This window comes from Palaemon carinicauda, chromosome 13 (assembly GCF_036898095.1).
Source record: "Palaemon carinicauda isolate YSFRI2023 chromosome 13, ASM3689809v2, whole genome shotgun sequence".
Taxonomy (NCBI): domain Eukaryota; kingdom Metazoa; phylum Arthropoda; class Malacostraca; order Decapoda; family Palaemonidae; genus Palaemon; species Palaemon carinicauda.
Window position 1 is genome coordinate 17,587,562 of NC_090737.1, and position 10,416 is coordinate 17,597,977.

General features: G+C 40.1%; 1 protein-coding gene across 2 annotated transcripts in view; it reads left to right on the forward strand.

The window, feature by feature from the left end:
• The window catches only part of LOC137652193 (calcium-responsive transcription factor-like), a 56,961-nt gene extending 54,247 nt beyond the window's left edge, over positions 1-2,714 (forward strand). For both annotated transcript variants that reach the window (XR_011046218.1, XM_068385409.1), the window contains one exon: positions 1,821-2,714. The gene's annotated coding sequence lies outside the window, so the exon portion shown is untranslated. The remainder of the gene's footprint in view (positions 1-1,820) is intronic.
• The last annotated feature ends 7,702 nt before the right edge of the window (positions 2,715-10,416 follow it).

Sequence of the window (10,416 nt, forward strand, 5' to 3'; positions counted from 1 at the left end):
TACTGTATACACAGGACATATGGTTTGGCCTAGAAAGCAAGCTTGTTGCATATGCAGATGATACTACTCTCTTTGCATCAATTCCATCTCCTGAATGTAGATCTATGGTTGCTGGATATCTTAATAGAGACCTAGCTAAAATTAGTGCATTGTGCAAATTATGGGGTATGATGTTGAATCCTAACAAAACACAAAGTATGGTTGTAAGTAGGTCAAGGGCAGTGGCTCCCCAACATCCGGATCTCAGCATTGATAATATTTCCTTAACTTTGTATGACTTTTAAAATATTAGGTGTAATTCTTGACAGCAAATTTACTTTTGCAAAATGCATTAGGTCTGTGTCTTCTTCAATTGCACAAAAAATGGCTCATTAAGAAAGTCTTTTAAGATTCTCAGTGATTAATCTATTCTGAAGAAGTGTTTTAATTCTTTCCTTCTACCTTGTTTCGAGTATTGTTCTCCTGTCTGGTCTTCAGCTGCTGATTCTCATCTTTATTTGTTGGACAGGAACTTATGGTCTATTAAATTTCTTATTCCTGATCTAGATATTAATCTCTGGCACTGTCATTCAATTAGTCCATTATGCATGTTGCATAAGATTTTTTGTAATTCTGACCATCCTTTACATTCAGATCTTCCCAGACAGTTCCATCCTGTTCGTAATACTAGGTATGCAGTTGATTTTAATAGTGAGGCCTTCTCCATCATGAGGCTCAATACTACACAGTATTCTAGAAGTTTTATTCCTGTTGCGACCAAGTTGTATATTGATCTTCCTAATCGGGTAGTTGAATCAATAGAACTTCAGAAGTTCAAACTTGCAGAAAATGTTTGTATGGTGAACAGGTTGACATAAGTTTTTTTATAGTTTATGTATTGATAAATATCAGTTTTAATGTTAATATTTTTTAAATATTTGATTTTAATCGTTCATTACTTCTTAAATATTTTATTTATTCCTTATTTCCTTTCCTTTCTGGGCTGTTTTTCCCTGTTGGAGCCCTTGGGCTTATAGCCTCTTGCTTTTCCAACTAGTGTTGTAGCTTAGCTAGTAATGATAATAATAATAATAACTCCTAAGTTTTTTATAAATTATTTTCCAATATATTATGATAATGATAAGGCTACCGTATATGAATGATGAAGAGTAAAAGGAAATATCCAAGATAAAAGAAACTTAAATTTAAAGCATGTAAAAGGAATAAGAAAGTAGTTGGTGGTTGAAATTAAGTTGATAAAAAGTTAACAAGATGAGGAAACTATTGTAAAGGGCATTTTATACATGGGATCTTGTACTCAGAGCTTTGAAGGTCATAGTATAGAGGCTATTATATTAACATAGGCTTGAGAACCTTGGGTTTCATGCCCATCACTTAAGTAAACTAACTAAATGGAGTGCTTGAGATTAACAACATACCAAAGGGTAGCACGTATCCCATTAGAAATGGGAAGCACGGTTTAAAGATTTACATGTTGAGAAACATTACCTTTAGGCATAACTTTTTAATTATGATTAGATCATTTTTGTGTTTTAAATATTATGTCACAAATATAATTATGAAACACACTGGATTTATATCACTAAATGGATCATGAAAACTAATTGTTCCTTTTCATTCGGAAAAATTACCTCCATATTACCCCTCACGTCATGACTCTTGTATTAAATATAATGTCTTCCCTTAACTTGAAGCATGTTGTTTGAGATTTGCTAAAAAATCTTGTTACAGTGGGATGATTTGTTCAGTCTAACTTCATTAACCTTATATTTTTCTCCTTTGCAACCTCACTTACCATATATTTGCCTTCTTTGCAACAGATTCCAGCCGTACCAACTTGTACTTATCAAGAACGAGAAGCTCCCATTTCACATAACCCTGTTCTCCTATGAGGCCTCAAATCATTAATTCTTTTGTGAAGTTCAATTTTGTGTTTTTATCATTTTTGTGAAACTCTCTGTGGATATATTTCTCCAGTGATTTAATTCTTGTGCCTTCATGTGGTCATCACCAATTTCATGATTGTGTTCATAACTCTGCTTTGTGTGCATTTTATACTGATTTAGTAACATAATGTAATGCCTTACTACTGATGTGAAAAGTGATTTGGTTCCATTTTTCTTGAAATATAACTATTTAGAGATATGTCAATATCCAAAAAGCTCATTAGTTTAAACTTCATTTATTGCTGATTCATAGCAGCTTTAATGAAGTTTATTTTGGCTGCTATATCAGTTTACGTGGTTTATAATGTCTTTCCAAATTTTTGGCTCTTTCTGTTCCTGGGGATTTTAAGGATGGTGAATATCGAGGGTGGAACTTTTTATATTCCGGTACAGTAAATCTATTAATAGTCATAATCAACTCAATTCCATAGAATTAAACATTGTCTGAGACTTGGAAGCTCCATACAGAGACTCATAATTTCATTCATGGTTTACTTTACTTGTCATCGAAGGAAACTATTGCCTCTTTTATAATTGAATTTTATCTGATGCTACATTAATACTGATCAATGCTACTTTTTAAACCTTGGTGTACCTAATTACTTAGGTATTATAACTTTACAGTACTCTCAATTATACATTTACTGCATAGAAAGCTGGTTCATGGTCTTATTGTGGAATAATAGGCCTAGGTTTGTATTTTTTTAATCCTAATAGACAATATAAAACCTGGTAAATATAATATAGTGAAACGTCATTTGCAACATTTTATGAATATAGTACTGGTGCATCAAAAACTAGATTTGCTTCCTGTTTATGCAAGACACAATTAGAATTCTGTGAAAGTTGCCTCTCACTCTCAGGTATTTTTCAGTAATATGTGGCTACTTCCCCACAATTAATTTAATTTTGACCAGTAATTTTGAAGCATGATACTGACAGAACTTTCAGAAAATGGTAGCTGCCTACACTCCTTGGTAGTGCAATATAATATTTGTTTTCAAGGCATTATGTAAAAACTAATTTTAGATTAAATTCTGATACAATATTGTATTAAAGTCCAGTTTTCTTATAATTTTGGATGTTGTTAAGAAAAAAACACAGCATTGTAAATTAAATCACAGTAAACCCACAAAAGCCATACATAAATCTGTAAACTAAAATGAATTGTTACAAATCAGAATAAAAATGTAATTTCTGGGTCGACCTGTGATGGCCGGCGAAAAAGTCCTTCTTTGTACTTTTTCTGATATAAATCTTCCAAATATACCAGAGAAAATTAAAAGCATGGAATGCAGAGGTTACAACCCTCGCGCGAGCACCTTGTTGGTGTCGTATATCTAAAAAGGGCGTTTGTAAAACTCTATTCACAGGCTGTCTTCCATTTAGATAATCCCTTCATCAAAGGGGGAGGGCCGTGACAGGCCCTAGAGAATACAGTTGGGTTACCCTAGCGACACCTACCACTCGCGCTCACCAGGTCATCCTTCTGTTTTGGACTTGCCAGCAAAGTTGATAAGTGTTTTGCCCAGTGTTTTTCGAAGTGATTGTCGTTAATTCAACATGACTGACGTTGATACTTCACCCTTACCAATGTTAAGTACCATAGGTTGTTTTGGCAGCTTTTGACAGTACCGGGCATTTGTTCTGTTTCCAATATGGTGGTTTTTAGTTTTGGAAGCGATTGTCCTGCCGAGTTATCGGCAGCCATTTTGGGTTATGTTCGCTTCGGTAAATATTCTAGTTAATTTTGCCCATCTGGTACTCTGTCATCTAAGTTATATCACTTACGTTTTATGGCCTTTTAGTGTTATCATTAATTTTTACTATGGTATTTATTTGCTTGCAAGTCCAATTTGGACCTACGAAGAATAGCGATTTAAAGAATAGCGAATTAAAGTTTAGCGATTTAGTCTGTTAGTTTGTACTCGCCTCAGAGGCTTCGATTTAGACTATATCCTTGTTTTTTTGTTACGTTGTCGTTATTCTTCGTTCTTGGTTATTACTAAGAAAAGCAATCAATTTTATTATGTTCTTGTTTTATTGTGTGATGTTAGTTTTTTATTATGTAACCTTGAGAGCGAAAACAGAGACTGCTCGTTCCCTGTTCTACAGATATGAGTTATCCCTTCTCTCGTTTTCTTTGTTAGCTCGAGTAAGAGAGGTGAATTTCCCGTTCTCCGTTTTTATACGATCACGAGTTATTCAAGCCTCCTCTTAGTATCAGAGTTGATGATAGTACGTTTAATATTATAAACGTTTTTATTGATGTGGTTACTGTTAATATAGCTAACACTATTAATAGGTACGTTAGTGTATGAGTCATTAATTGGGGTCGTTTTATACCGACACCCTTAGCTCCGCCTTGAGTTATGCTCCGCTATATGGATACTCATTGGGTGAGAACTAGTTAACGTTCAGGAGCAGATTTTTGGAGTGCAACGGTGAAATCCGGCACTCGGACTCCGGCTGAAGCCTTTTACACACGAACCTTTGTCATGTTTGATCATAATTACACCGTTACGGCCGGCTTCACGGGAGATAACACAATCATTCATTGAGGTTAATGTTATCGTACCGGGAACGGTCACGATATCACGGTGACGGGCCTTTGCTACCGGATCTCCGGTACAAACAGAGATCAAGCAGACGGCCAGAACCGGAGTTAACAATGTGATACCGATGAAGACTTCACAGTTTCATTATTACGGTCCCTTTTTCATCGAATCTCTGGCTTCACTGGAGATAACACAAACATTCAGTATTAGAGAATGTTATCGTACCGCTGAGGATCACGTTTTCACGATGACGGACCTTTGTCACTAGTTCTCCGTTACAAATAGAGATCAATCAGACGATCAGAATCAGGGTATGAACCCCTTTTTCATAAATAATCACAATATCGTTATTACGATCCTTTTCATCGAATCTCCGGCTTAACCGGATATCGTACAGGCGATCAGCATTGAGGTTAATATTAGTTTTCCTCTGGTGTTCACGTTGTCACTATGACGGACCTTTGTACCGGGGATTGTTACCGGAGCTCCGGTACAGACAGAGATCACTCAGACCACGGGTGGCCAATCTCTTGTTTTTGCTGTAAAGGAAAGGATTTAACATGAATACAAAGTCAACTGTACTTACTTTAATGACACTTTGAATTTGCGTTGGTAATATTCATTAGTTATTCTTGAAAGTCCAAATAAAAATATATGAACATAACTATGCCTATATTTATGCATATATTTAATTCTAACTATGTATAAATATGGATAAATATCCATACAACATCGTGTTCAAATAGAAATAAATTGATTATGCCTATATTTATGCATTTTCAATTCTAACTATGCCTAAATATGAATAAATATCCATACAACATAGTGTTCAAATAGAAATAAATTGATTGTGCCTATATTTGTGCATATTCAATTCTAACTATACCTAAATATGAATAAATATTCATACAACATCGTGTTCAAATAGAAATAAATTGATTATGCCTTTATTTATGCATATTCAATTCTAACTATGCCTAAATATGAATAAATATCCATACAACATAGTGTTCAAATAGAAATAAGTTTCCACTCAGTACTGGGAACCAAACGTTGGCCCCTTCTAATGAAGGGCCGGGTCGAGACTAACCATGCCATGAGAGGCTATCTACTGTTCCTTGAAACTCTGGTCAGTGAACAGATGAATCAATAGAATACTAATAGCCAGTAAATAATGTTAGACCCGGTTCTGAACGTCTGAGTCAGGGGTGGCCAACCTGTGGCGGATGCGCCAACAGTGTCACATTTCATGAATACAAGTGTCGAACTATACCCCAAAAGATAGTACATTAAATGATTTTTCTTTAAAATTGATTTTTATGAGTTATACAGCTGATCCCAGCCTGTGAATAGGATCACTAACCAAAGTTCAAGGAACATCCAGACTTATGTCCCCTTTCTTTTACAGAAGGTTCGCCTACATGGTTCCCGTCAGGATGATGATGAATCTCTCTGGCCTGCAAGAGAGGCTCTCCGCCCTTGGTTATCAAGGTTGGGAAGAAATGCTCCATCTAGAGGTCCCTATCTCCTCAGAGTGTCCTCTCTAAGGTTGGACGACGACCCCATGGACGGGCAGGTAGGTGGGGATGAATTTTGAGCCTTCAGCTTTGCAATTACCTACGTCACCGACCTAGGACCCTTAATGGATCCTGATGTTCATGTTACCCTGCATAAACCGTGACTGCTAAAAGCAACACATTCTAGGGAAAACCAAGGGGCTATGACGGAGTTCAAAAGTATGGTAGTGAGTCGGATCCGTTCAGGAACTCAGAAGTTTCCCCCTACAGCCCCAGGCATATCGAAGTAACCTCCTTCGATAAAAACAACGCATAGAGATTTGCCTTACATGTTCCATATATAGATGGTACCATAAATCTGGATGGCATAGACGTCCTCCCTCTGGGGGACCTAGAATTTACTCCCAGGTACTAGAATTCCCGTTCAATGGATTCGTTCGATTGAAAGAGATTGCCTTGGTTAGGTTAAACAAGGTACCGAAGGTAACAGTATTATTTCCTAAAGGGCAGGCCCGATCTGTCTGGACCAGGATGTTGTCAGTCTGGGGGGTACGATAATTCTAAGATCTGCCCTTCCAATTCGACCTACACGTTTGATGGTCTGATCGGGTTAGTTGTGGGAAATACGTTCTGTCTGAGGCCTCTATCAGACAGGAATCGATAGTCGGTTACCCACTCGTCATCACAGCCTCCCTCTGATTCGACGTCTATGCATCCAAATCCCCCTCATCAGGTGGTCTACCTCACTGATTCACCAGGTACACAGCCCAACCCCGTTGGGATGTTTTACCTGCATACAGCCCTAGATCCGAACCCTCAGGCTCCTCTCGTGGACACCAGAGAGGAAGCTACAGGAGTAGAAGACAGTCTCGCCATCGAGACGGACCTAGAAAAAAGGGGGCTCGGAGAAGGAAAGTACCTAGATTCACCCCCTCACAACGCGGTGGTCCCGGTAGGGGGTAGACTTTACCACTTTTGAGACCATTGGACCTTCGGTCTGTGGGCTCATAGCATAATCTCTAAAGGTTTGAGGTGAAAATGGCCACAAGGTCCTCCTCCTCCACCAGTGACCTTCTCCTAGAAATCCACTCCCATCCTGGAAGAGTACACCACAGGGTTACTCAAGAAGAAGCAATCAAACGGGATCGATCACTGAAGTTCCAAAGCCACCTGTTCACAATTCCGAAGAAAGGCTTGGCGGCATTGAGAGTGGACCTGGACTTGTCAAGCTAAACTCTTACATTCTCTGCGACAAGTTCCGGATGTTGACTATCTCTCAGGTACGGACCTTACTTCCCCGTAGGACCGTCACCACCTCTGTCGATCTTACCGACGACTATTATCTTGCGCCTTTAGCTCGAAACTTCTCTTCTTATCTGGGTTTCCGCCTAAGCAGGAAAGCCTTTGTGTTCAAGACATGCCCTTTGGCCTCAACATTGATCCCAGGATATTCACGAAACTGGGAGAGAGAGTGTTAGAACAACTCAGGAACCAAGAGATACAGATCATTGCTTATCTGGCCGGTTGGCTCATTTGGGCCCGGCCGGTCATAGAAGGCAACAGAGCTACGAAGGAATTATTTCAATTTCTCGACAACCTGTGATTTTGGGTCAATCTCAAAAAAAAAAAAAAAAAAAAAAAAAAAAAAAAAAAAAAAAAAAAAAAAAAAAAATAATCTCGCCTGCAACCATCAGTCCGCTTAGAATGGTTAGCCATTCAGTGGGACCTTTCGAAGCACACGTTGTCTCTCCCTTCCAAAAGGAAAGAGGAATAGTTTCCAAGATCAAAAAATTTTCTCAAACACAAACAGGTGTCCGAAGAGCCTTAGAAAGTATCCTCGGACTTTTCCAATTCACTTCAGTAACAGATCTAATAAAAGCCAAACTCAAAGACATCAATCGAGTTTGGAGAAAGAGAGCTACAGTACCTATAAGAGACATGGTCTCGAAGATCCCCTCTGTCTTGAAAATGAGACTACGCCCATGGTTCGAACCGAAGGACCTCTCCAAATCGGTTCCTCTACAATTCCCACCTCCACAAGTGACATTCCATACAGCCGCGTCTCTAAATGGATGGGGGGGATTACTCCGAACATCAGATGTTTCAGGTTCTTGGTCACTCTCCATGAAACAGTCCCATATCATTGTTCTCAAAGCCATGGCAGTGTTCTTGACCCTGAAGAGAGACTCTCCTCCGAGGTCGACCCACATCAGAGTAGTGTCAGACAGCACAGACGCAGTACACTACGTCAACAGGGGAGGATCCAAGTCACCCAACCTGAATCAGATCCTGGTCACTATCTTCGCCTGGGCAACAGAAGAGAACTGGTTCCTGTCAACACCTCACCTAGCGGGAGGCCAGAATGTGAGAGCGGACTCACTATCCAGGACGGATCCACTGGAGTCAGAATGGTCTCTAGACATAATTTCATTCCGGTGGATACTCAGGCTCGTTCCAGGCCTCCAGGTAGATCTATTCGCAACTCAGATGAATCACTAACTTCCTTGTTATGTGACCCCAACCCTGGACCCTCGGGCTTATGCCATGGACGCATTACCCCGGGATTGGAACCATTAGAAGAAGATTTCCCTATCTCCCCCAGGGAATCTTCTAAAAACTTTTACACAAACTACGCTCCTTCCGGGGCGCAGTGACTTTAGTACCACCTCACTGGCCAAGAACAGTTGGTTTCCTCTCCTCCTCGAGTTGAAACTCAGTCCCATCCGGATCCCGTTCCTCAAACTGACCCGAGTATCCAAACTCACTGTGTCAGATTACTCAAGGATAGCCAAAACTCTAACTTTGTGGACTACAGGAAGTTGGCAGCTCGTAGAGATGCGAACATTTAACCGGAAACGATCTCTTCATCGAATGGGACAAAAAGGGACTCGACAATTCGCCAATATGATTCGGCCGTTAACAACTAGTAGGCCCCCTAAGAGTGCAGACCATACTCGTATGTCCCCGCATTTAGCCATCTCTTTCTTGAGGTTCCTATTTGACAAAGGCCTAACAGTTAGCACTTTAACCACCATCAAGTCAGCTTTGAAGAAGATCTACCTTGTTGGGTTCAACATTAACCTAGCTGATTCCTATTTCTCATCAACCCCAAAAAACATGTGCTAGGCTTCGACCTTCGGTTCGGCCACAAAAGGACTCTTGGTCTCTGAACGGTGTTCTCAAACTTGCGATGGACACGGACAATGAATCCTGCTCTTATATCACTCTTCTTAGGAAGACTTTATTTCTAACGGCTATGGCCTCAGGTGATGGAACATCAGAACTAGCAGCTCTCACGAAACCCGGAAAACATAGATTTCCTCCCTTCAGCCGAAGTACTCCTTTTCCAGACAAAGCTTCCCTAGCTAAAAAATGAGGATCCGCAAATAGGTGCTCCTCTCGGAAGATTATTCTTCATCCCCAGGATTTTTCTCCGTGTACAGTCACACTCTCAAGCCCCTTTTTAGCTAGAACTACCACCCGCTCGTCTGGCCCCTTGGTTATCAGGGAACAAGGAGGTACTATTTCCATTCACGGTATCAGGCAACAAATCCTCTACTTCATTAAACATACTAATCCGGAATCATTTCCCCAGGCTCATGATATACGGACAGTAGATGCCTCCAACAATGACTTCCAGAACAGGGACTTTGATGATTTTAAAAAATATACGGGTTGGAAATCCCCTATGGTTGTCAAACGCCAATATCTAAAGATCTTACAGGCCCTTAAATACCCGACGATGGCAGAGGGGAGCCTTATCTCTCCCCATTAATCTCCTCTTCTTCCTTTCTTCCATCTCTTCTCTTCTCCCTCCTACCCGCCACTCACACCACGTCGCCGCTCTCCTTGGTAGTTCGTTAGCCCTATGATATTTGCCATGTTTAATTCCTATGGTTTAACTGTTATTGTAGTTACCGTTCCTTTAATGTTTAGATATACATAGACATGTAAGGTTTGATGCCTTTTGCGATTCGACACTCAGTTGGTTCCTTGTCGTCATTATTATTTAACCTTACGTTCCCTATGTCATTTGGCTGGTTGGTAATTGGACGATTACTTTATTATATCATAGTATTGTCGTACATGGTGATTGTATTCTCCTCATTATGTTATTAATTTATTGGGCTTGGAAGGCATTCTCTGGTACTTTTTCGCCGGCCGTCACAGGTCGACCCAGAAAAGGGATTTTGACGAAGGAAAAATCTATTTCTGGGGAGAGACCTGTGACGCCCGGCGAAACCCTTCCCGATTATTTTTGTACGGACCCACCCTTTTTCCTTGCCAAGCCATATGTTCTTGCAGAAGGATGACCTGGTGAGCGCGAGTGGTAGGTGTCGCTAGGGTAACCCAACTGTATTCTCTAGGGCCTGTCACGGCCCTCCCCCTTTGATG